This window comes from Arvicanthis niloticus, chromosome 17 (assembly GCF_011762505.2).
Source record: "Arvicanthis niloticus isolate mArvNil1 chromosome 17, mArvNil1.pat.X, whole genome shotgun sequence".
NCBI lineage: Eukaryota > Metazoa > Chordata > Mammalia > Rodentia > Muridae > Arvicanthis > Arvicanthis niloticus.
In genome coordinates, this window is record NC_047674.1 from 2,317,235 (window position 1) to 2,343,754 (window position 26,520).

Consider the following 26,520-nt stretch of genomic DNA (forward strand, 5'->3'; position numbering starts at 1 on the left):
CTCAAACTATGAGTAACTTTCAAGTCCCAAATACAACAGTCTCCAAGGGGAATACAGATTATTGCCACGGTTGTCATGGCAATATTCCTAAGTACAGACTTTAAGATATATTATTTATTTGATCTAAATTACTGAAAAATTTGTGATTTCTATAAATGTGTTAGTAAAAAAAACTTCAGAGCCTAAACTATGCATTGAATGTACAGATAACATTATAACTCTCAGCAGATAAGAAGATTTAAAAAAAATTACTAAAATACAGAGTAACACTCTACATTATCAACTGTGCAAATTTAAGATGAATTGTTCCAATTCTTACAAGACTTATTACAATGAGTGTTTATCAATAAATTCTAATACTGGAGACACAAAAAGTATGCATCTGCTGTGTCTACTACCTAACAGTACATCACACATTTAAAGACAACATGAGTTTTTATTAAGCATTTATTTTCATCAGATTTCAAGTAGAGTGTTCTGAACATTTTGGAAGAATATATAGTAAACATTAAGTGTATCTTTTTGTGTGCGAATAAACACACACATATGGTTACATTAAATGAGGTAACAGTATGTTGTGATATTTATAACTCATACATACACATCTATATCACATCTCAGTATTTGACTTATGAGTAAAGTCCAGAAACAGAGGAAGCTGTAATTCTAAATCTTCAAATTTCTGCTTATTATTAGTAACACGCAAGTACATTCATTAAATTATTAATTAAGATCAAGAGAACCTACATGTTTTTCTAATATTTAACAGTTTATTTGGTAATTGTTAAAGAGAACTTGGATTTCTAGGTAGACAAATGGCAGGATACAGACATTCTCACTTTAATGAAAACGGTCCTTTTTCAGTTGAATCTGTAAATAACAAGCCTTTGATATTTTATGTTTTGCATGTTTGTGTTGGCATCTTTGCTACAGCCTTCCTTTTGATAAATCTTGTCAATGGTATGACTAGAGTGGAGCTAATATTAACATTTGATAACTTGTACAGATTAAACCACAAGCATTCAGTAACAAATTTTTCCAAACTATAGGTCAACCATAAAATTTATAGGCAATAGTAACAATGCACATGTAATAATGACCAGAAGAACTGGAAGCCTATCCATCTATCCAAACCCTGACCTAATGAGCCCACAATTAATCTCAATACATGGAGATGTTCATAACAGTGACCATTAGTGAGGGAGAGTTGACAATAAGCAGAAAATTATGATTACTATTTTAATGAATATTTTGAATGAGCTTAAAAACAAAAAAAAGTAAGCGTGACTTTTCAGGTGTCTTCTCTTTATAATTATCACACATTTACAGTCAATAGTTTGATGAAAAAAATTCTTTCTGACACTGGAGAATTAAAAGAAGTGTTCCTAAATTGATTTGGTTAATAATTCTATTGATGTATGTTTTATGTTTCAGAGACTACTAATTTTTCACATCCTTGAACAGAAGGCAACTGCACTATCTAAAATTCAAGTTGACTGCTAATGCTAAAATAATCTGTCCAGGATTAATAAGTGTCCAGGAATATATTTATTGTAGAAATACTTGGGAATTAGAAATTATGTTTCTAGTATGCTTCAGTAATACTGACTTGAAAGATGAGAGCTGAATATTAAAACTCCAGTGGCTATCTGAACACATGAATTTATAGTATCCCTTCTAATGGCTCTGGTAATAACCAGTATTTACTTGCACAGCTCACTGTGAGTGAGAGGGAAAATGGGAAGAAGAGCTGAGATGTGTTCTTTCTCTCTGAAGAGCTAAGACAACTGAATATGGTTCTATTAACTTGGAGGACAAGGAGACATGGCTCTGTCTTTGGGTTTTTCCAGAAGTGGACTCAGATAGGCATCCAAATGCAAAAAATTCATTTAATATGTATAACATAAATTTATTAAATTAATTTAGTTTGTATAGATTATACAATTGCTTGATTCTGTATAATAACTATATTATATAATATGGCTTAATTTACAGAAGGACAAATGGACAATTAAAACTAAAATGAGTATAAATAAAATATTTATGTATAAACATGTAATATATATAAAGTATATAATAATACAAATAATTGAGCAGTCAGCTATTAATCCAAGTCTCAGTAACTTTCCCTTGCTATGAAGTGACACCACAACCAAGGCAAATGAAAGCATATAACTAAGGACTTGCTCACAGTTGCAGAGGGTTAGTCTTTTGATATGGCAGAAAGCAGAAAAACATGGTACAGAGGCAGTAGCCAACAGCTTTACATCTTTATCCCCAGGCAGAAGCCAAGAGACACTGGGCCTGATATGGGCTTTTGAAACTTCAAATCCACCCCCAGTGACACAACTCCTATAATAAGGCCACATCTCCTAGTCCTTACCAAATACTTCCACTAACTGGGGAGCGAGCATTCTAACATGAGCCTATGGGACCATCCTCATTCAAACTACTCCAATCCAGCAACCTGCATGGAACAAACTCTGCAAAGGAAGACCCATGGGTGTTTACATGGGAACTCCTGAGAAGCAGTAAACGGTAGCAGAACAGAATGTGACTTACTGCCAGCGCTTATGACAGCTCTGAGCACAGAAGCCTAACATGGGGATAGAGAAAAGTCAAAGATGAAGTTCAGAGTACCTGGAAGAGCTACCACATACACAGCAGGGGGCTAACAGCTATCCAGCACGCCCTTTGCCACAGACATGGACAGCTGCTTCTGAAGCCTTCCAGCTCTAATGGACCCCTCTTCCCAGAACTTCTGTTCTCATCTCTATCAGGGTCCATTTCTCCACAAGTGAGGGTCGCCCCTGGTTTCTCCCTTCGCCCCAAGACTTCCACATACAGATTCCTATTTTAAGTTCTAAGGCAACACGATTTATATATACTTTAAATAGGAGAAAAGTGATGAGCAATTCTAATAATAAAATACAGTAATCCATAACCCCAGGAGTCAGGTGAGCTAAACAAACATTCAATTCACAAACACTAGCATCTTGCTTTAAAACCTTCTTCACCTAATGTTTAGTGCCAGCTTTCTTTCACTGACCTCATGCTAACTTTCAGCTGTAGTATTTGTAGTGCATGGCTATGTGCCCACTCTGGCACCCAGGCATGCACCTGGAATTTGCCCTCATTTTCAATAGGCTCAGCACCAGAAGGTGCCAAGCACTCATATAGGCTCTAAAAAAAAGACTATACCTTCCATTCAGATTCTTTAACTAAACAACCTTCTAAATAAATTGGCTCTTAAGAGTTTTAAATCCATTGAAATATACAAGATATCAATTTCTAAACAGATAACTCAAATCTGAGTAGATGTGAAACAAAAACCAAAATTGCAAATTGTGCTACAAACTGTTTCACTAGCACAAAATCCACCCAAAAGCTACCCCTCAAATAAATTTATTTATTTATTTAGCTTTTCAAGACAGTATTTCTCTATGAAGCCAAGGCTGTCCTGGAACTCTTTGTATAGTTCAAGCTGGCCTCAACTCAGAGATCTGCCTGCCTCTGCCTCCGAGGGTTAAAGGTGTGGACAACCCCTGCCCAGCTGTTTATTATTCCAACATGGGTTTCACTATGCAGCCTCATATGGCCTGGAACTGGCTCTTAAATTCTCAGAGCTCCAGCTTCCTCCACTTCCTGAAAGCTGGGATTAAAGGTGTGTGTTACCACATCTGGCCTGACAATTAGTTTCAACAATGAATTATGTGAATATTTAGAATACTAGAGAAGCTGCGGACAAAGTGAAATCTCCCAAAATAAATTCAATATTCTCATCATTTTCATTCTCTTACAAACAGAATTTAGAGTCAAAATAGAAAATTAAATCTGTGAATGTGACAAATCTTTCTAATGGATACTTTTAGAAAACTGGCAACTAGTTAAGAAAATATGAGTGATATTTTCCTCAAATTTAAAGGCAGAGTATAAAATCAACTAGTCATGCTCATTTTTCTTGTTTCACATAAAAATTTCTCTTTTAAAAAAGAAAAAAAAATGAAGAAAACTTAAAGAAAGCAACACAGAATTAGAATTTAATAGGTAAGCTAACCTCAGCACCGTACTCCGGGGCAAAACAAATATCACTTGCCAACTCAAACCTTGTTTCTTAAAACTTTTGGCCTTTAGAAATTCACTAGTTATCCACCCAAAACAGTTCTGACACAACCAAGATAATAGGAAAGACATGCTTCAGTCAGAGATAGCGCAGGTAGCACCAAAAAGATCCAGATGGCAAAAGGCAAGCACAAGAACATAGGCATCAACAACCCAGGGTACTCGGCAACATCAGAACCTATTAGAAAGAACACATTAGAAAGTCCTGAATTCCCCATACCACCAGGAAAACAAGAGTCAGATCTAAAATCACTTCTAATGACAATGATAGAGAACTTTAAGAAGGACATAAATAACACTCTCAAAAAAAATTCAGGAGAACACAGGTAAACAGGTAGAAACCCTTAAAGCGGAAACACAAAAATCCCTTAAAGAATTACAAGAGAATACAACCAAACAGGTGAAAGAATTGAACAAAACCATCCAGGAAATAAAAATGGAAGTAGAAACAATCAAGAAATCACAAAGGGAGACTACCTGGGATATAGAAACCTAGATAAGAAATCAGGAGTCATAGATGCAAGCATCACCAACAGAATACAAGAGATAGAAGAGAGAATCTCAGGTGCAGAAGACACAATAGAAAATATTGACACAATTGTCAAGGAAAACACAAAATGCAAAAAGTTCTTAACACAAAACACTCAGGAAATTCAGGACACAATGAGAAGACCAAACCTAAGGATAATAGGTATAGAAGAGAGTGAGGATTCAGAACTTAAAAGGCCAATAAATATCTTCAACAAAATTATAGAAGAAAACTTCCCTAACCTAAAGAACAAATACCCATAATCATAAAAGAAGCCTACAGAACACAAAATAGACTAGACCAGAAAAGAAATACCTCCCGTCACATAATAATCAAAACACAAAATGCACAAAACAAAGAATTTTAAAAGCAGTAAGGGAAAAAGACCAAGTAACATATAAAGGCAGACCTATTAGAATTATACCAGACTTCTCACCAGACACTATAAAAGCTAGAAGATCCTGGACAGATGTCCTACAGACCCTAAGAGAACATAAATGCCAGCCAAGGCTATTATACCCAGCAAAACTCTCAATTACCATAGATGGAGAAACCAAAATATTCCATGACAAAACCAAATTTACACATCTTTCCACAAACCCAGCACTACAAAGAAGGATAATAGCAGGAAAGCTCCAATACAAGGAGGGCAATTATACCCCAGAAAGAGCAAGGAAGCCATCCTCTTCCAACAAACCCAAAAGAAGATAGCCACACAAACAATGCCTCCTCTATTAACGAAAATAACAGGAAACAACAATCTCCTCTCGTTAATATCTCTTAACATCAATGGACTCAATTCCCAAATAAAAAGACATAAACTAACAGACTGGATACATAAACAGGACCCAGCATTTTGCTGCATACAGGAAACCCACCTCAGTGACAAAGACAGAATCTACCTTAGAGTAAAAGGCTGAAAAACAATTTTTCATACAAATGGTCATAAGAAACAAGCTGGAGTAGCCATTCTAATATCGAATAAAATCAACTTTCAACTTAAAGCTATCAAAAAGGATAAGGAAGGACATTTGATCCTCATCAAAGGAAAAGTCAACCAACATGAACTCTCAATACTGAACATCTATGTGCCAAATGCAAGAGCACCCACTTTCATAAAAGAAACCTTACTAAAGCTCAAAGCACACATTGCACCTCACACAATAATAGTGGGAGATTTCAACACCCCACTCTCAGCAATGGACAGATCAAGGAAACAAAAACTAAACAGAGATACTGTGAAAATAACAGAAGTTATGAACCAAATGGGCTTAACATATATTTATAGAACATTTCACCCTACAACAAAAGAATATACCCTTTTCTCAGCACCTATTGGTACCTTCTCCAAAATAGACCATATAATGTCGCAAAACAGGGCTCAACAGATAAAAAAAAAAAAAAAAATTGAAATAATCCCTTGCATTCTATCAGATCACCATGGTCAAAGGCTGGTCTTGAATAACGACTAAGACAATAGAAAGCCCATACTCACATGGAAATTGAACAACAGTCTACTCAATGATAATGTGGTCAGGGAAGAAATAAAGAAGGAAATTAAAGCCTTTTTAGAATTTAATGAAAATGAAGACACATCATACCAAAACCTATGGGACAATATGAAAGCAGTGCTAAGAGGAAAACTCATAGCTCTAAGTGCTTACAAAAAGAAACTGGAGAGAGCATACACTAGCAGCTTGACAACACACCTGAAAGCTCTAGAACAAAAAGAAGCAAATATACCCAAAAGGAGTAGACAGGAGGAAATAATTAGACTCAGGGCTGAAATCAACCAAATAGAAACAAAAAGAACTATACAAAGAATCAATAAAACCAGGAGCTGGTTCTTTGAAAAAATCAAGAAGATACATAAACCCTTAGCCAGACTAATCAGAGGCCAAAAAGACAGTATCCAAATTAATAAAATCAGAACTGTAAAGGGTGACATAATAACAGAAAGCGAAGAAATTCAAAAAATCATCAGATCCTACTACAAAAGCCTATACTCAACAAAATTGGAAAATCTGGATGAAATGGACAATTTTCTAGGCAAATACCAGTTGCCAATGTTAAATCAGCAGCAGATAAACCATCTAAACAGTCCCAAAACCCTGAAAGAAATAAAAGCAGTCATTAAAAGTCTCACCACCAAAAAAAGTCCTGGACCAGGAGGTTTTAGTGCAGAATTCTATCAGACCTTCAAGGAAGACCTAATACCAATTCTCTTCAAACTATTCCACAAAATAGAAACAGAAGGAACACCACCTAATTCATTCTATGAAGCCACAATTACGCTCATAATTAAACCAAACAAGGACACAACAAAGAAAGAGAACTTCAGACCAATCTCCCTAATGAATATCCATGCAAATATACTCAGTAAAATTCTTGCGAACAAAATCCAAGAACACATCAAAACAATTATCCATCATGATCACACAGGCTTTATCCCGGGAATGCAGGAATGGTTCAATATAGGGAAATCCATCAATGTAATCGACTATATAAATAAACCCAAAGAAAAAAACCACATGATCATCTCACTAGATGCTGAGAAAGCATTTGACAAAATTCAACACCCCTTCATGATAAGTCTTGGAAAGATCAGGAATTCAAGGCCCATACCTAAACATAGTAAAAGCAATAGACAGCAAACCAGTAGCCAACATCAAACTAAATGGAGAAAACCTTGAAGCAATCCCACTAAGATCAGGGACTAGACAAGGCTGCCCACTCTCTCCCTACCTATTCAATATAGTAGTAGAAGTCCTAGACAGAGCAATTAAGCAACAAAAGGAGGTCAAAGGGATACAAATTGGAAAGAAAGAAGTCAAAATTTCACTATTTGCAGATGATATGATGATAGTATACTTAAGTGACCCCAAAACTTCCACCAGAAAACTCCTAAATCTGATAAACAACTTTAGTAAAGTGGCCGGGTATAAAATTAACTCAAACAAATTAGTAGCCTCCCTCTACTCAAAGGATAAACTGGCTGAGAAAGAAATTATGGAAGAGACACCCTTCACAATAGTCACAAATAATATAAAATACCTTGGTGTGAATCTAACCAAGCAAGTAAAAGACCTGTATGACAAGAACTTCAAGCCCCTGAAGAAAGAAATCGAAACAGATCTCAGAAGATGGAAAGATCTCCCATGCTCATGGATTGGCAGGATTAATATGGTAAAAATGGCCATATTGCCGAAAGCAATCTACAGATTTAATGCAATCCCCATCAAAATTCCTACTCAATTCTTCACAGAGATACAAAGAGCAATCTTAAAATTCATTTGGAATAACAAAAAACCCAGGATAGGGAAAACTACACTCAACAATAAAAGAACTTCTGGGGGAATTACCATCCCTGATTTCAAACTACACTACAAACCAATAGTGTTAAAAACTGTATGATATTGGCACAGAGAGAGGCAGGAGGATCAGTGGAATAGAATAGAAGACCCAAAAATGAACCCCCATACCTATGGTCACTTGATCTTCGACAAAGGAGCTAAAACCATCCAGTGGAAAAAGACAGCATTTTCAACAAATGGTGCTGGTTCAACTGGAGGCCAGCCTGTAGAAGAATGCAAATTGATCCATACTTATCTCCTTGCATAAAGCTCAATTCCAAGTGGATTAAGGACCTCCACATAAAACCAGTTACACTGAAATTAATAGAAGAGAAAATGGGGAAAAGCCTCAAACACATGGGCACAGAAGAAAAGTTCCTGAACAGAATACCAATGGCTTATGCTCTAAGATCAAGAATTGACAAATGGGACCTCATAAAACTGCAAAGCTTCTGTAAAGCAAAGGACACCGTCAAAAGGACAAAGTGGCAACCAACAAATTGGGAACAGATCTTTACCAATCCTACATCTGATAGAGGGCTAATATCCAAGATATACAAAGAACTGAAGAAATTAGACTCTACACTATCAAATAACCCTATTAGAAATGGGGTACAGAGCTGAGCAAAGACTTCTCAACTGAGAAAACTCGAATGGTTGAGAAGCACGTAAAGAAAGTGTTCAACATCCCTAGTCATCAGGGAAATGCAAATGAAAACAACACTGAGATTCCACCTCACACCAGTCAGAATGGCTAAGATCGAAAACACAGGTAACAGTAGATGCTGGCAAGGTCGTGGAGAAAGAGGAACACTCCTTCATTGTTGGTGGGATTGTAAGCTGGTACAACCACTATGGAAAGCAGTCTGGCAGTACCTCAGAAAATTGAACATAGTGTTACCTGAGGAACCAGCTATACCACTCCTGGGCATATACCCAAAAGATGTTTCAACATACAACAGGGACACATGCTCCACTATGTTCATAGCAGCCTTATTTATAATAGCCAGATGTTGGAAAGAACCCAGATGTCCTTCAACAGAGGAATGGATACAGAAAATGTGGTACATTTACACAACGGAGTATTGTTCAGCTACTAAAAACAATGAGTTCATGAAATTTTTAGGCAAATGGATGGAGCCTGAAAATATCATCCTGAGTGAAGAAACCCAGTCACAAAAGAACAGAAATGGTATGCACTTACTGATAAGTGGATATTAGCCCAAAACCTCACAATACCTAAGACACAAAGCATAGACCACATGAAACGCAAAAGGAGGACGGAAGACCAAAGTGTGGGTGCTTTGGTCCTTTTAGAAAGAGTATTAAAATACTCAACCAGAGCTCCCAGGGTCTAAACCTCAAGTCTGAGAACACAAAGGGAGGGACTCATGGCTCCACCTGTATAGGAAATTGAGGGTGGCGTTGTTAGGCATCAGTGGAAGTGAAGGGCCATGGTCCCAGAAAGTTTGGATTCCCTAGTGTTGGGGAATTTGAGAGCAGGGAGGCGGGATTGGGAGGATGGTGGGAGCTCACCCCCATAAAAATAGGAAGAGGGGGTATCAGATAAGGGGTTTTGGGGGAGAATGGGAGAGGAGATAACATTGAAAGGTAAATACGTAAAATATCCAATAAAATAGATAATGGGTCTGGCAAAAAAAAAGAAAAAAAAAAAGAAAAAAAAAACAGATAGTTTACTTATTTCAAATCATTTTCAAAAGTTTCCAGAAGATGCTTATTGGCTAAGATCTTATTTTAAGCGCTCCACAAAAGAATTTAAGTCTCTTGTTTAATATTCTCAAGAGAGATGCAAATCCTAACTTCCCTCAACAATTAATTGACAAAAGAGGAGTAATTTTACAAAAAGTAGAAGCTATCATTAATCGATATATTATATAGATTGATTAGTTGTTGGCTGTTTTATGATAGTCCTTTGATAAGAGATTATTGATAAAGATTTATATTTCTTTAAATAGTGTCTTCATGACTCTCTGAGGGTGGAAGGAGCGGCTGTTGGTATTTCTGCCCCGATTTTACAAGAACTCTGAAAAATTGACTTTAAAAACAAAAGAGGAGGAACTGTACCCCCAGAATGAGTCTCCCAAAAATACTCTCCATCATGCCTTCTTCACTTTTAACTTTCTAAAACTGAAAGCTCATGGCAAATCTGCTGCTGACTGCCTCTGACATCGCTGAGACCAATAAAAACTATGCCACAGTTATGTGGAAGGACTCTTTTACCCTTAAATGGAATGGCCAGGACCCAGTTCTCATATGGGGCTGAGGATTGATATACCTGTTTGATACTGCAGAAGGCACAGCTAAATGGCCACTGAAAAGATTAATGAAATAAATAGATAACCCCACTAAATCAGGCCCAATTATAAATAAGATGACATCCAGAGGAGAGAAATCTCCATGAGAATTCCCTTTTTTTTTTTTTTTTTACCTTTCGAGGTAAAAATGAATCACCAGTGATGTCTGCTGTTGGAAGTTCTAATCCTGATGCTGGCCTCCGGACTTACACTACTCATACCTTCGATGGGCCATTGACAAGGACATCAACAGCTAGACGCTGACATCACTAATCTGAAGAAATCCCTCATTTTGCTGTCTGAAGTGATCTCCAAAAGTTGGAAAGAACTTTATTGGACTTGATTTACTCTTTTACAATAGAAAAGACTGTGTACAGCTCTAGACTGTGTACAGCCCTTAAAGAAAAATGTTGCTTTTACATACATAAAACAAGGATGATTAAAGAGAGCATGAAATAGGCCAGAGAAGGTCTTGAGAAAAGACAGACAGAAAAAGAGAAAGATGAGAGCTGGTACAAGAATTGGTTTTCAACCTCTCCATGGTTGTCAACCCTACTTCCTTCCATCTTGGGACCATCAATTAGGTTATTTTTGCTTATTTCTTTTGGTCCCTGGGCCTTAAATAGGCTGACTAACTTGGTGAAACAACAGATAGATAATTTGATAGCAAAATCTATTCAGATACATTATCATAAGTTAGCTATGGAGGACCATGAGACTCAAGATGAGGTTGTTACTCTATACAGGGTGCTCGCAAATCCCATCTCCACCCAGCCTAAAAGAGGTCTTGCGCCCCTAGACCAAGCAGAGAGGGGCCACCTAGAACCCCTTCTGACTGGCAATCTGAATTCTTGCTTAGGCTGCGAGGCTAAGCACTGCAAGCGAATATAAATAAAAGTTCAAAATATCTTTCTGAGTTCCCTGAGGGACAAGCCTGACTGCATAGGAGTTGATGTCAAAAGTATCCCCTCTCCAGGAAAAAGACATCAGGATGGGTATGGCCCTCATGCCTCACTGGACAACAACAGGAGGACCAGAGCCATTACAAGGTCCCCTTTAATTACTGGAGGTCAGGCCTCTATCCCAGCCTTTGCAAGATTAGAATCACCACAGCCCTTCTATACTTGGAGAAGGGAGGAGATGTCAGGGGCAGCCCTGCTTAAACACTGAAGGCCAAAAATCAACCATAAGCCTAAAATCAGCACTAGGCCTGACATACATGCCTGCTAACAAAAAGTCTTGGGTCTCTGTGGAAAAACACTGAAACAGATGGCTATAAGCTATTGTAAACAGGCAGCTTTTGTGGAAATTTACCAGCCTGAGTAGTCATAGACCTTGTAAATAGGCAGCCTTGGTGGATAGTACCAACTTAGATAAGGACAAGTGAATCATAGGCAGAGTCATAGTGACCTGTCCCCTGAAACTTCACCCAGCTGATACCCTGTTCCGAAAGATATCTGTACTCCCCCTGAACACCTATGCTCCTGTGTCATCTCCTTTTCCACATCCTGCCTTTTTGTGTTTATAACCCGAGTTAAAAAGTAAAAATTATGATTTGATAATTAAACAAATAAATAAATAAAATAAAAAAAGAAATTCACTAGTTAGTATGGACAAAAGATAAAGATGATGCTAAAAAATAAAGCACTAATAACTGAAATATTTGATAAAATAAATGGAAAGTTCCACATGCAACTAATAGACACAACCCTGTGTAACTAAGAGATTGGGTTATTTCTGAATTAATTCTTTAGAGTGAAATTTCACCAATTAGTCTTTCTAGTAATTCAACCTCTCTATCTGTCTGTCTGTCTGTCTGTCTCTCTCTCTCTCTCTCTCTCTCTCTCTCACACACACACACACACACACAGAGAGAGAAAGAGAGAGAGAGAGAGAGAGAGAGAGAGAGAGAGAAAGAGAGAGAAAGAGAGAGAAAGAGAGAGCAAGTATTACCAGTTAGTACTTGACTCACAGAAAATGGTTTAAAAGAAAGTTGAAATTTTATTCAAAAGATCGATTATTAATTACAACCTCAAAGTCCTTCCACGCTAGTCCTTGATTTGGTAATTTGCCCAGAATGGGGATGAAAAATGGTAAGTCTTATATGAACAGAAAAGTGAAAACACAACCACACAGCTGATGTGCTGCTTAAAGCCAGCCAACTCTTCGACTACTGCAGTTAAGACTGCAGTAGTGTAAGTCTCCACTCCTAAAGACTTCAGTCAAGAGGCTGGGTCCAGCCCGTGGACAATGCATGAATAAACTTGGACGAGCAGCAGAGATTCTCAATCTGTCGGTCCCAACGTTTTGGGGATTTAACAGCCCTTTCACAGGGGTTGCCTAAGAACATTGGAGAACACAGATAGTTCTAGTACTATTAACAGTGGTAGAATAACAGTTATAAAGTAACAACAAAAATAACTTTATGGTTGAGGGTCACCACAACATGAGGAACCGTATTAAAGGGTCACAGCATTAGGAAGGTTTAGAACCACTGGGCTAAAGTCAAAGAAACTAACAAAAAATTATTTTTCCACTCACTGTTCTGAAAAACAAATTAATGTACAAGAGGGACAAAACAATTTGGAATATTTCAAATCTTCTGCTTTAGTTCAGAGAGTGAAACCAGAAAACAGTATTCGGGACCATAAATGCCAACCAAGAGGACGTGAAGATACATCCAAGTAGATATCCTGTGCTACACACTCATTACAAATGACTTCAAGGCAGTTATCACGGTTGCTTCTGCGAGGGCTTTATCATGGGCATTCCCTGAGTGTGGAAGGGGAGCTCACTGGCAGCATCATTCCTGAAGGACTCAGAAGAGCATAACACACGCTTCTCATAACACAGTGCCTTTGCCATGAAAGCTACTGAACTAAGGAAAATACAGTGTTTGTGTTCTAACAATCAGAAATACTAAAGTATCCCTGGAAAAAACACTGCTATGCCATTCCCAGGGGTCTAGGCAGGAAAGAGGTGAAATGGACATTGTGGGTATAGAGAATAAGGCACAAGAGTACAGGCACAAACCAAAATAACAACCACAGACACACATACTTCATACACTCACACACATACAGTCACGTGTAAGCAAAGACATAAATAAAAACATATGTTTAAAAATAAAACTAGAAAATGTTTCTAGTGAATGTATATAAATATGGTAGAAATTAGTAACTATATACAAACATGGTAGAAGCAAAACAAAAAATAAAATAAAACATTTTTAAAAGAGAAACTGCATGGTGAAAAAACTAGGAAAGTGCTTTAATTTGACCATAAGACTTAGTTATCCGAGCATGGGGCATCAGAAAGCCTGGCGACAATACAACCAAGGTGCCATGAAAGCAGGCAGGGATCTTAAGGATCAGGGAACACCACAGCAGCAAGATGACTTATATCATAGCAGACCACAGAGGAAAACCTGCAGCCCCTCCTACCACAAGGCAGACCAGGTGGGGGTTATCCCTCCCCTGAGTTATGAAGAGTCTCAACATGAGCACAGCAAGTGAGTCTAACCCTACTGAGAAAGGCTGTGCAAGACCCTGGCAGGTTAACAGGAGGTAGGGACCGTCTATGAAAAGTCCGAGAAATAGGCCTGTCATGAAATACTCACCTAACAAGACACAGATGACGGCCAGGACTAAAAAGTAAGGGGAGCAGCTCAACAAGCAACCAATGCCCCCAAAGCTGCTGTCTCTGCAGCCTGGGATTTTTCAGTACAGACTACTGTCCTAGTTAAGGTCATCATTGCTATGCTAAGGTCATCATCACTGTGACCAAAAGCAAGTCGGGGAGGAAAGAGTTAATATGGCTTACACTTCCATATCACTGTTCATCATAACAAGGGGCATCAAGACAGGAACTCAAACAAGACAGGAACCCAGAGACAGGAGCTGATGTAGACGCTGTGGAGGGCTGCTGTTTACTGGTTTGCTCTTCATGGCTTTCTCACAGAAGCCAGGACCACTAGCTCAGGGATGGCACCACCCACAACAGGCTGGGTCCTTCCACATCAATCACTAGTTAAGAAAATGCTCTACATGCTTGCCTCCAGCCACAGAAGTAATCCTTTTCCTCAGGAAGGACTTCACCTTCCTTCCAGATCACCTGGCACCCCAGCTGAGGTTAATGTGAAGCCCAAGGCAGCAGCACTACAAAGAATAAACTGAAAGCCAAGTGGCTCCAAATAAATCAGCTAAGCATGGTACCGCCACAAAGGCTAGTCAAGAAAGCACAATGTGAGCCTAAACCTAGACAAGGTGGCTGCTTTGTAAACCCTTTTCAAAGGGCCCAGGGTCTCCTACAGAATAACAGATCAATTGCCTGAGTCAAGATTTTGAGTCAATTTTTTTTTTCAAAACCTAAATGAGTAGAAATCTGAGAGAAATGCTAATAGGGATCAGATACTGGGATAATTGGACAGGAACTCAAAAGCAATGATAAAATTGCATTCTTTAAAAAAGACTATGAGACAAATCAAGTTATACAGGCTATCCTAACATTAGAAACACAAGTTATTTGAAAAGGAAACAAACCAAACATAAATTTTTACAAAAAAATAAGATTACACAAACTTTTAAAACCAACTTAATTGTTTCAATGGGAAATTGAAGACAATCAAGTAATCCTGGACTTGAGGACAATAAAACTGACTTTCAGGGTTGGGGATTTAGCTCAGTGGTACAGAGCTTGCCTCAGCAAGCTCAAGGCCCTGGGTTCGGTCCTCAGCTCTGAAAAATAAATAGGTAGGTAGGTAGGTAGGTAGGTAGGTAGGTAGATAGATAGATAGATAGATAGATAGATAGATAGATAGATAGATAGATAGATCCTGACTCTCCCCACCTGAACAACAACAAAGAGGAAGTGGATGTGGATCATCCTGGACCCTAGGGCTACAGTAACAAGTGAACCAGTCACTGAACCTCTAAAGAGGGAGGAGGAGGAGGAGCTGGAAGAACAGCCAACATAGAGCACCAGAAATGTCTCAACAAACCACAGATCCAATGGAACCTCAAATAATGTCAAGATATGTAACATTCAAAGTCTGGAAAAGGAAACAAAAGGTCTTGAAGGTAGCTCTAGGTGAACGATGCTTTATCTATAACAGAACACTAATGGGGGTGATGATTTCTCCTCTACAGTCAGCAACCTTAGAAGGAAATGGCACAATGCACCTCAGGTGGCAAAACAACAACACACCCATGGGTTAAAGCTGCTCCATGTGGAAGCACCATCTTTCTTTCCAGAATGACAGGCATGCAATGGCACTCTCAGGAAGCCAAAAAGGGTGTGAAGAAACAAATCTCAGCCAAGTTCCAGTGTCCTCTCCCTATGCCCCATTGAATGATTTATGTACCCAAGAGACCACAAGGAAGCACACACTGGAGACACTCAGTGGTAACTGGGATAGGAAAGATGTGGTACATTTGTGGGGAATTCTGCCCCTTTAAAATTTCAAATAATTTTATTAAGTGTTTGTGTGTGTGTCTGTCTCTGTGTGTCTCTGCAAGCGTGTGTGTGTGTGTGTGTGTGTGTGTGTGCACATCTGTGGAAGTCAGAGGATGACTTTGTGGAGCTGGTTTTCTCCTTTTACCTTTGCACAGGTTCCAGGGAAGGAAAGTGGGTCGCAGGCTGGCAGGAAAAGCCCATTTACCTGCTGAGCTACCTTGCAGGTGTACTCTGTTTTTACTTCCACAGTTACTGTGTGGCAGAAAGGGACACAACAGCTCAGCTTCACCATTCCCAGTTAAATATGTAGTCATGTTGATGACAGTTGGTCTGCCTGAGAACTAAACTACTGGAATGTTCACAAGTGACTGCATAATGTCTGTCCAGATGTCTCATAGGTACTTCACAGTGGACTGCCAGCATGATGCAAGCAAACAGGCAGATTCAGGTGTTGGTACCTAGTAATTTATCTGGAGTCCTCTCCTTACTTGGTCATATAGAAGGAATGTGATTAGCTCTACCTAACAACTTTGAAATATAAGACTCCAATGGAGTTTCCTGAGCAATGACATCACACATGCCATGCAGTTTCAACATAGAAAGTATGTCCTTACAGTTGCAACGGACAGTTAGGATTCTCTAAAGGTGTGAAGAAACAAGGTTTCAACCACTATCCATCTATGTCTAAGGCTTGTGTCCTTTCTAATAAATTCTACCACCTCCCCACAAAGTGTTATCTATTGAAATAGAGAGTCCTACTTGTAAAGATCCAGAGACGGTCCGTGCAACAGATGATTTTAATGAGCCAGAGCACAATGGAGTCCACATTTCAAGTTTCAGGTTTTTAAGTTCTAACGGTTCATAAACTTTGTTTCAAATGGGTGCTATGTAATGTTACAATTTCATCTTCATTCACTGGGTTAACTGGATTACAAGCTTTACCTTTTTGCACATTCATAGTTTGTACCAAAAATAAAAGTATAATAAAACTTTCAAGTTGTAATAAAAAATGCTTTATGTGGCTGACAGGATTATGAGTCAGTTCACTATAATGTTTACAGAATCTACAGCATCCGAGGAAAAGCTCATAGCATCCGGATGACCAAGCAATACGAATGCAGACTTAAGAAAGTCTCATTTATTTTCACTAGATAATATGCAATAACTACTCTTTATTCCCACGGCACTGCTGCCAATGTTTCTATCACATATAAGGAAATAACTGAAAATCAGGCATCAACAAAAGCAAGTCGTTATAACAGCATTCGTTCTTCTTGTGAAAACATGTTCCCACTACATTGTGCCACAAGAATAGGTATGATAGCAGGAATAAGCTATGAAAAGAACTGTAAATAAAGCTGAATTAAAGCTTACAAAGTTGAAACCTAAATCACAGAATTAACTATGTCTCATAAAGTTATCATTTAAAATAAAGTGACCAGCATAGTAAGTGAGCAGTATCCCCTGCTGAAGATAACCAGCCCATCCCACCCAGGCTGCAGGGACAGCCACCATGTGCAGATGGTCATTATTTCTTATGCTAACCAACCCTGCCAGATCTCACTGGAATGTTGCATTTCCCTGGTTTTCCCTCTTAGGTGTCATTAATGGGCTGCAGGGTGGTATTTGAGAGCACAACACTGTAAACCAGGGGGTTCTAAGTTACCACCTCACTTTGATTCTGACCCAGTTTCCCAGCCTGCCCTGTGCTGAGGAGCGCATAAAGCCTGCCCTTATAGAGCTTTCTTTACACTGACTAATCAGATAAAAGGTTATCCTTTACATAGGTAAAAAGTTACTTCTAAGCAACATTTTATCCTCATTTTTATGATTACTCGGTGTTAAATACAGGAATATTTATGAACTATTTCTAAAGCAAAAGCCAACACTAGTTCACCTTAAAATGTAGCTACCCCAATAGTTCATCTTAAAATGTAGCTACCCCAATACTGATTATTAAAGCTTTAATAAGCCACTCCATGATCAAAGGTTTGCTAACAATCAGCTAGTGAGGAGTGACGGGGAGAAAGGAGGGGTGGAGGAGAGAGGAAGTTTAAATACAGACTTAAATTTTTAAAAGAAGTCTCATAATGCTTAACATTTGAAGCAGATGAAAATTTGCAAATACATCCACAAGACGATATTTTAGAGATTTTATTTTAAGGAGTATGGATTAAAAGTTGGTATAATTCTTAGGAGAAATAATTATAAAACACAACAATTACAACATAAAATGGCTGCAGGGGTTATGATTTTTGTAGTTGTCCCACTGAGAAATAATTGTTATCCTTCCTTTTCTTCTCCACACAGGTTTCCATTCACTCACTTCACTGCCCACTTGGCTGGCTTAGCACATTTCTTCCACTCACAGTGTCAGTCACAGCGTGATTTTAGACTGTAGGGATTACTGAAACTGTAATCAGCTTTGTCATTAAAGTTTCAAGAGTTTAAAGGAAAAAAATCCTTCCTGACAAATACACAGAGTAGGCTGCTCTTCCAGAATTCATTTGAAAGGTTTTTAGGGACTGAACTTATTTATATGATCTATAAATTAATCTTGAGTTAATCTGCAAATTCCCTCCTCCCACATAGTTCTTGGAAAAGACTTGCATAGCACAGCTCTTGGATGTGTAAAACTTATTTTTATCTATTCTTCTAAAATTTCAATTGTCCTTATTTTTAAATAATGACTACTATAATCTCCTTCTTATGATAAATACTTGTTCCTATTGGCACAGGAGAAGTGACAACTCAAAGTTTTTCATTCATCTCAACTTTAGCATATCTTATTTTTTCTTAACTAAAAAACTCTTGGAGCCAACAGTGGAGACCACTGGAAGAGAAGTGAAGTTGTACACATGACACCATGTTGACACAGCCTCTCTGTATTGTAGCAACTGAGTGCCTAAAAGTAACTTGCAAGGAAACACTGCAAGGTCAAGAAACATCTTATCTGCTCATAAGCACTACTTCACCGATGAAGCCTTCTGCTGGTCAGTTAAGTTTAAACATACACTGTGAAAGGGCCCAGGACTCAAGGGAAAACCAAAGTTTCTGTTCTGGAAACAAGCAAGAGTCACACTGCTTGGAATTGGGATATGGCTGTCTTGTCCTAGAGGTGCAGCTTCAGGAACTTAGCCTCTTCAAGCCTCAGTGATCTTGTTTGCAAAATTAACAGCACAATGCCTACTACAAGCAGCAAGTGCACTCAGAAACAGTAACCATTCCTTTACTCAAAACCTCTTACATATCTGAGGGGCACAGGAGCCTCAACACCATCTGTCCCCAAATGTCAAGCAACCCTTATTCTATGCATATTTCATTCAAGTATTTACTGTGGATTAGGTGTCAGGCACTCTTACTAGATAGAGTACCTGAAACTATGAAAAAATACCCAATATCATGTATGTAAAAGCTTAAGTGAAATGTTAACTGACTGGTTTTGCATTTGATTGACATTTGTGAAGTGTAGTCTTATGAAATTTATGGTTTACCCTCCCCAAAAGTATATTTTCAAGTTACAGTTTAAAGACACTTGCAGTGTATTTGGCATAATTCTAATACTTCTCTGGATGTTTTAATGTTACATAGTGAGCTTATGAATTTCAAGAATGCTGCTATGCTGAGTCTTGATGCTGTAGATACTGCAGATAAAATTACTCATGGTCTGAGGTCAGTATTTCTATTTTGGTCAAGTTTCAAGAATGGCATAATATAGCTTGATCATGCTAGCCCTTTTTCTCCTGGGAACACTTTTATTCCTGCCCATCATGTTAAAGCTTGTCTTTAACAACATCAACATGTTGCAGCCAAAGTACATGGCTTGAACCTGAAAATGGATCCCCAGACAGAGTTATTAAATTAACAGGTTGGCTAGCCAAGGACAGGTAAGATTCTACACAGAGCCTTACCAACCTAAGAGAGAAATACATTGCTTTGGATAATGCATATTCCATGGCAGGTAAGGAAGGCACTTGTCAGAATGACCTAAGACAGGCTCAGTCTTGTTAATGAAATAAAAAAGGGGGGAGAGGCAGAGAGCCTTTGGGGCTGCTTGGCAAGAATCTGACATGGGCCAAGGACAAGGAAGTAGGCTTTAGGCAGGAATCTGACATTAGGTTAGAACAAAGAAGTAATTTCAGGTAGGAGTCTAAATTGTAGGCTACAACAAAAAGTAATTTCATAAAGGAATCTAAATATTAGGTTACAACAAAAAAGTAATTTCAGACAGAAATCTAAATTTTAGGCTAGAACAAAGAAGTAGGCTTTAGACATTAAATGGCTTTGGGCTAGGACAGGAAAGTAGGCTCAGATATTTTGGTCATCATGATAAGCCCTTAGAAACTGATCGTGGGAGTGTTCGCCTAATTGGGTTTAATGGCTTGCTTTTTCTTTGATTATTTGTGTTTATTGTACTGCTTGTTCCTTGACTATTTGCATCTACTGTATTACTAGACCCTCAACCTAGAACTGACCTTAATACATGCATGTAATTAAAATGGAATAAAAGCAAAAAGGAGGAGGGGGGATAGGATAGGTGGTTCTAGGGAGGGGAAATGGGGAAAGGGGATGACATCTGAATTGTAAATAAATAAAATATCCAATAAAAATAACTATAAGCTGACATAGACTTATTAAATATGTCCTATTTGCAAATATTGTAAGTCATGTCCCTGTAAGTGAGCATCTTAACATTTGGAGGGAGTTGGAAAATAAGAACTTAGTGTTACAGACTAATTTTGCCAGAAAGAAAGCAGAGTGCTGCCTTGCTGTATTTGGGTCAGAAGACAAGGCTCCATCTCTGGTTCCAATTCAGCACTCTGGAGCTTTCAGCCTCCCTACATAAAAGAGTTTAGACATGTGCCCACATGCAGCTGGTGTACTCCATGCCATAGTATCTTAGGACCTCAAATTCCCTGGTAGAGTGATGATAAGTCTACTTCTCTGACATCAGTCCAGGTCCATTCCTACATGAATGGCCACATGGAGGACCGTTGACAGCTTTGAGGGACAGAAGAGTAAAATATGATAGGTAACAGTAATTATGAAAATATAATTGTATAGTTCTTTCACAACATGAAAGAACTATAAACCACTTCTTTCCAGTGTTATAGATCAAGTTCAGAGCCCTTGCCACATGCTATACAAGGACCACACTCAATCATAGTTCCTAAGAACCCCCAAACTACTAAGCTTTAGGAATTTCATTGAGCTTTAGGAATTAAATAACCAAACTCAAAGACTCAATCTGAAAAAGGCTAGACTCCAAATGCAAGCTTCTCCAGGCTTCATCAAAGCCAGGATGAAATTCCCACGTCTGAACTTCTGGCTGTCAAACAAAGCTACAGAGCAGAATTAAGCAGTAGGGTCTGAGGCAAATACAAGAGAATATTACAGTCATACAAAACAATTGACCTTCCTCATACATCAAGTTCTCCCTAGACAGACTTACAGCAAGCCAAAGTTACTAAGAAATTCTTCCCTTTCATTAAAAGCAAACAAACAAGAAAAAACTAATTTAACAACAACACACAACAATACTATTTTTCTCTCTTCTAACAAATTATAAACTGGATAAAATATTCTTTATATAAGAAAGAATATCAGCCAGGTGCGGTGGTGCACACCTTTAATCCTTCAATCCCAGCACTCAGGAAGCAGAGGCAGCTAGGTTTCTGTGAGCCTGAGGCCAGCCTGGTCTACCGAGATAGTTCTAGGACAACCAGGGCTATATAGAGACTTTGCCTTAAAAACAAACAAACAAACAAAGCAAGACACACACACACACACACACACACACACACACACACACACATGAGAGAGAGAGACAGAGAGAGAGACAGGGACAGAGAGAGAGACAGAGACAGAGAGAAAGAGGGAGGGAGGGAGGGAGAGAGAGAGAGAGAGAGAGAGAGAGAGAGAGAGAGAGAGAGAGAGAGAAACAATGGGTTTCCTTGTTTATTCTTTTTTTAACTTTATCTCCAAATAATTACTACTTAATTGGTAGAATTATGGTAGAGACTAAACTTTGGACAACTTAAGTTAAAAATGTTAATGTACATAAATGTCTAAAGGCACATGCATCTCTGTGCTGCAGGTCTGCATGAACTTCCCAAATAAGATACAACTGATATCAGGATCTTGTCTCTCATAGCTTGGGAGACTGATAGTTCAAGTTCAAAACACCTGTCCCTCTCCCTCAGGCTCCAAACCTTCTATGGATTAGAAGCTTTGTCTTATGAATTTATTTTACACTATTTCCTAAAACTCCTACCCTCTCTCAGACATTAACAATGGGAGTTATGATGCATGCATGTGTGTGGGTCTGCAAGAACACACATGCTATGGTACACATATAAGGGTTAGAGTTTAACCTTGGGTCTTGGTCCTCACCTTCCACCTTGTTTGACCAGGGTCTAGGCATTGTGTAGGTCAGGTTAGCTAGATCCCAGGGCTCCTGGGAATCTATTGCTTCTGCCTCCCATTTCATCATAGGAATATTAGAAATCTATATGGGTTCCAGAGACTCAAACACAGTTCTTCATTTAACTTATACTTTCAGTTTTATTAGTGATTTTAAAGAAGCTATCTGATATAATTATAGATGTCAAAAGAGCAGGCACATGGCTCCAAGTTGCTGTTGACTACAATAAATTCAGTTGGTATACACTTAGCTCTGTGTATAGGCACTGCTCTATTTTCTTGCTGTCAGTCAGTCTCAGCAAGAGGCTGCATAGGAGCAGCAGCTTCACAGTGAAACTGTAACTAGCAAAGACAATCTTGAGCTGCTCACAAGGCATCCCCAGCACCTTCAAGTTCATCATCATTCCACAGCAGTGAGATAAGTTAAAGTGGTCCAAATCTCACAGTATATTATATGCTTCCCTACACAGGTCACCCTGGTGTATGTGCACAGTTCTATCAGAAATTAAATACTAACAGAGGTAGTATGTTCTCTCTGGCTACTGAAAAGATGAACAACTCTTGCCACAAAGGAAAATAACAACAGAAATCCAAACACAGACACGCCAGAGAAAAGCTCTTGGTTTCTGGTGCCTCTGCTCCTTTCTTGCTCACCTCGTGACCCTTAAAACAAGTCCAAATCAAATCCTGAAGCTCTCTCATTTGTATGCACCTAAAGTCACAGATAAGAAGTCACAGACGAAGTGGGGCCAAGTGCTTTAGACATTGTAGATGCTTGCAGGGAGGGGGGGGCTCTCAGGATATGGAGGGTAGCAGGCAGGTAGGAAAAGGCATGTAATGAACACAGAAGAACAATAGGGTAATTTCCAAGTAACAGTTATTAAAAATAAAAATGCAAAAAACTATGTTTCTATCGAAAATGTGTTCTTCATGATTTTTGCTCATGTTGAATTACTGTGTACACACACACACACACAAACACACACACACACACACACACACACACACCTCTAGCTCCCCCAAGGCATGATGTGCTCACCTCCACAGTGCTCCTGTAGTTCTGTTTATGCCAATGATACCTTGACTATAATGAAGCTCCACTAAGCCATCAGGTTCCACTAACAGACTAGGCACTCCTCAAGGGCAGAGATGTGTCTGTTCCCATTACCATGACAATGTAAAGCTTCACCAAGCAATCCTCTGAATGAAGGAGTGAATGTGTGTTTCCTACAACCTCGGTTTATTTTTAGGTAAGTTATTGCCTCTACTTCCCTCCTTCCTTCCTTCCCTCCTCCTTCCTCCCTCCCTTCCTTCTTTCCTCCCTCCCTTCTTCTTCTCCCTCTTCCCCCCAGGCTTAAAATTTATCTAAAAGTCTAAAATAGACTTATCTTGTAAAATACAAGATAAGGTTACTTGATGCCAAGAACTGATATTCCAACTTTTACTACAAAAGCAACTGATACAGCACAGTGTTAAAAAGTACAGACTGGCAGAGATGTATGAATGGAGATGATGAAGCCACTGTGATGAGTGAGGTGCAAGCAGATGTTGTTTTGATAAAAATGATGCACTGCTATGTTCCAGAATGAATCAGCTTAGAAACTCATACATAAAAGATTTAAGATCCATACAACTCTCAGCCACACAAACAACTTTGCTGGAACAAGAAGGAGTCTGACATTAATTCTGTGCACAAAAATATGCTTTTGCATTAATGGGACATTTGGGATGAACACTTTAAAAACCAACATGTAAAAAGATGACTCTAAGAACAATGTAAACACTGGTGTCAGGAAATGCATGGAATGCACTATCCTTATTCTAAGAAGTAATCCACCATACATGTTCAGCAAAGAAGTAGGCAAATAGATTGTATTTCTAGCGTCTCTTCCTCCTGTCACTGGTATATAATAAGATGTGGCTTCTTCATATCTATCACATGCTCCTGGCCTTCTCAGGATTTATGCTTACTAAAGTTTTTCTGTTTTCCATTTTGACAAAAATAAAACAATTAATAATCCCAAGGCAGCTAATGGCATCTATTTGCAGCTAGAGTGTGAAGTCACACAGGTCTCCCAGGAAGTCTCACCAGTGTTACACTGTACATGCAGCACTGATGTGCAGAGAGCTCGCACAGGCTCACAGTTTGGGAAAGACTTACCAGAATCACGGTATACGAATAAAATCCATAGTTTTTTGTTTGCTTGTTTGTTTTTTACGTTTTACTTTGGAAAGAAAAAAAACAATAAGAATATGGCCAGGAGAAAGACAAGCACCTTCTAAAACTAAATTAACTGTGGAGTTGAGATTTAGTGTGAAAACAGGCATGAACAACTCCAAGCTGCATATATAAACTTACTGGTCAGCTGGTGGCAATGCCATCATCTCTGCTGTGATACCGGAACTGCCTGAAAACCCCTCATTGATTCTGAAACCACACTACATGCAATCACTGAGTTGTCTACAGAGTAGTAGAAAATGTCACGAGGGGCTAAGGCTGGCTTCACTGAGAGGAGCAGGCTAGCGACAGCACTCAATGTAGCTTTCTGTATTTGAAAATTTAAGTTATGTCTGAAATTTAAGCACCTTGTCCATATGTATTTGCTTACCTGTGAGTACATACAAATGTTGGAATCCTTCATAAACACATTATGTGTCAAAGCACATCTATTATAATACCAAAAAGTACCAATTTAATATACTTATATTAAATGAATACACACACACACGGACATGAACACATGAATTGAATTACTCCATTTTCCAACCTATCTGTCCCCCAGCTCCTGTGTGTGCCCTGCTCAGTCCTGCTCTTTGCCTCAGGTGTACTCTGTGGATCCCCTTACTGACGGGCCTCAGTCAGTTTCTAGTATGAGCTGCAAGATAGGGAGAAGAACAGCTCCATGTCTTCACTATTCTTTCCAAGATTTACAGCAGCCCAGGCCACTACCCCACTATCCCACATGCTGGGAGTAGCTACCTAACCCCTCTGGTCCTTCTTCCTCTGAAGATGATAATGACTTCCAAGTGTGGCTGTTCAGGGAAAGCGAATCATCTCACACATCAACTCTTCTATCGGGAATTCACTTAACATGTTCTCCTCATTTATCCATTTGGATTGAATTCAGGTTTTTATATGTCTTTACATACTCACATACATATAGATTATCCAAACATGTGCAATATGGCACTAAATATATAAATATGCTAACCACATCTAAATTTCAAATGAAACAAGAACCCTAAATGGATAGCATTATTGTTTCATGAGATTAAACCAAACATATAAATAGTGGTTTGAATAGGCATGGTCTCCACAGACTCATGTGTTTGAATGCTTGGCCCATAGGAGTGACACTATTAGGAGGTGTGGCCTTGTTGGAGGAAGTGTGTCACTGTGGAGGCAGGCTTTTGAGTCTCATATATATATATGCTCAAGCTACACTGTGGGAAGCCATGACAAGGCCTTACTCTTGGCAAACAGTCACCCTTGGCTCTCCTATCTACTATTCTTCTTTCTGCTTACCTTCCATGATTCACTTGTCAGTTCTCAGAACTTCAAACAAGGCCTCATAGCAACCCACCTTAGTAACCCTTCCTCCTGATCTCTAGATTTAGACAACATCCTGCTAGATAGATGTTTTCAGAATCCCTGGTAATGGAAAGGCTTTGTGAGAATAACTTAGTTAGAACCCCACAGCTGCAGCTAGCTTCCTCCACCTGCAAAGCCCTCTTTCCTTTCCTACCCCTCCCCTTATCTTGTTTTCAGAGTACATAACCTGTGTGAACAATAAAAATTTTGCCAGCTTGATCAGACTTCTTGACTTGCTGTGCCTCCTTATTTTCTCACACATCTCAGTCCTCTCCACAGGGTCTAAGGGTCCCACTTGATTGTCCAGCTGGCCTGGATACCACACCAGTGGTGGGATGTCCCATTCTGCTACTTGTGGATCCAGATGTACAACTCGCAGTTCTTTCCCCAGCACCATGTCTGACTGGACCCTGACATGCTTCACACCATGATGATTATGGACTAAACGTCTGAAACTCTAAGTCTGTCCCAAATAAATTTGGTCCTTTATAGGAGATGCCTTGGTCATGCTGTGTCTTCACAGCAAGGGAAACACTAAGACAATATACTTAAAGTCTATTATTTGATTTTAATATCTATGACTATAAATTTGTAATATATAATAAAAGTGGTCAACATGGCCTTGCTTTGGAACATTCATTTTAAAATATTTTAAAACATTGTAATCATGTGATATATTAGTAACCATGCTGTTTTACAGCCTGTCTATTCACTTAGCAGCATACTGTATGC

At 38.8% G+C, this 26,520-nt stretch overlaps 1 protein-coding gene across 6 annotated transcripts in view; it reads right to left on the minus strand.

Annotated features, from left to right (window-relative positions):
• The window catches only part of Fer (FER tyrosine kinase), a 287,416-nt gene that overhangs the window by 110,203 nt on the left and 150,693 nt on the right, over positions 1 to 26,520 (minus strand). The window lies entirely within an intron of this gene.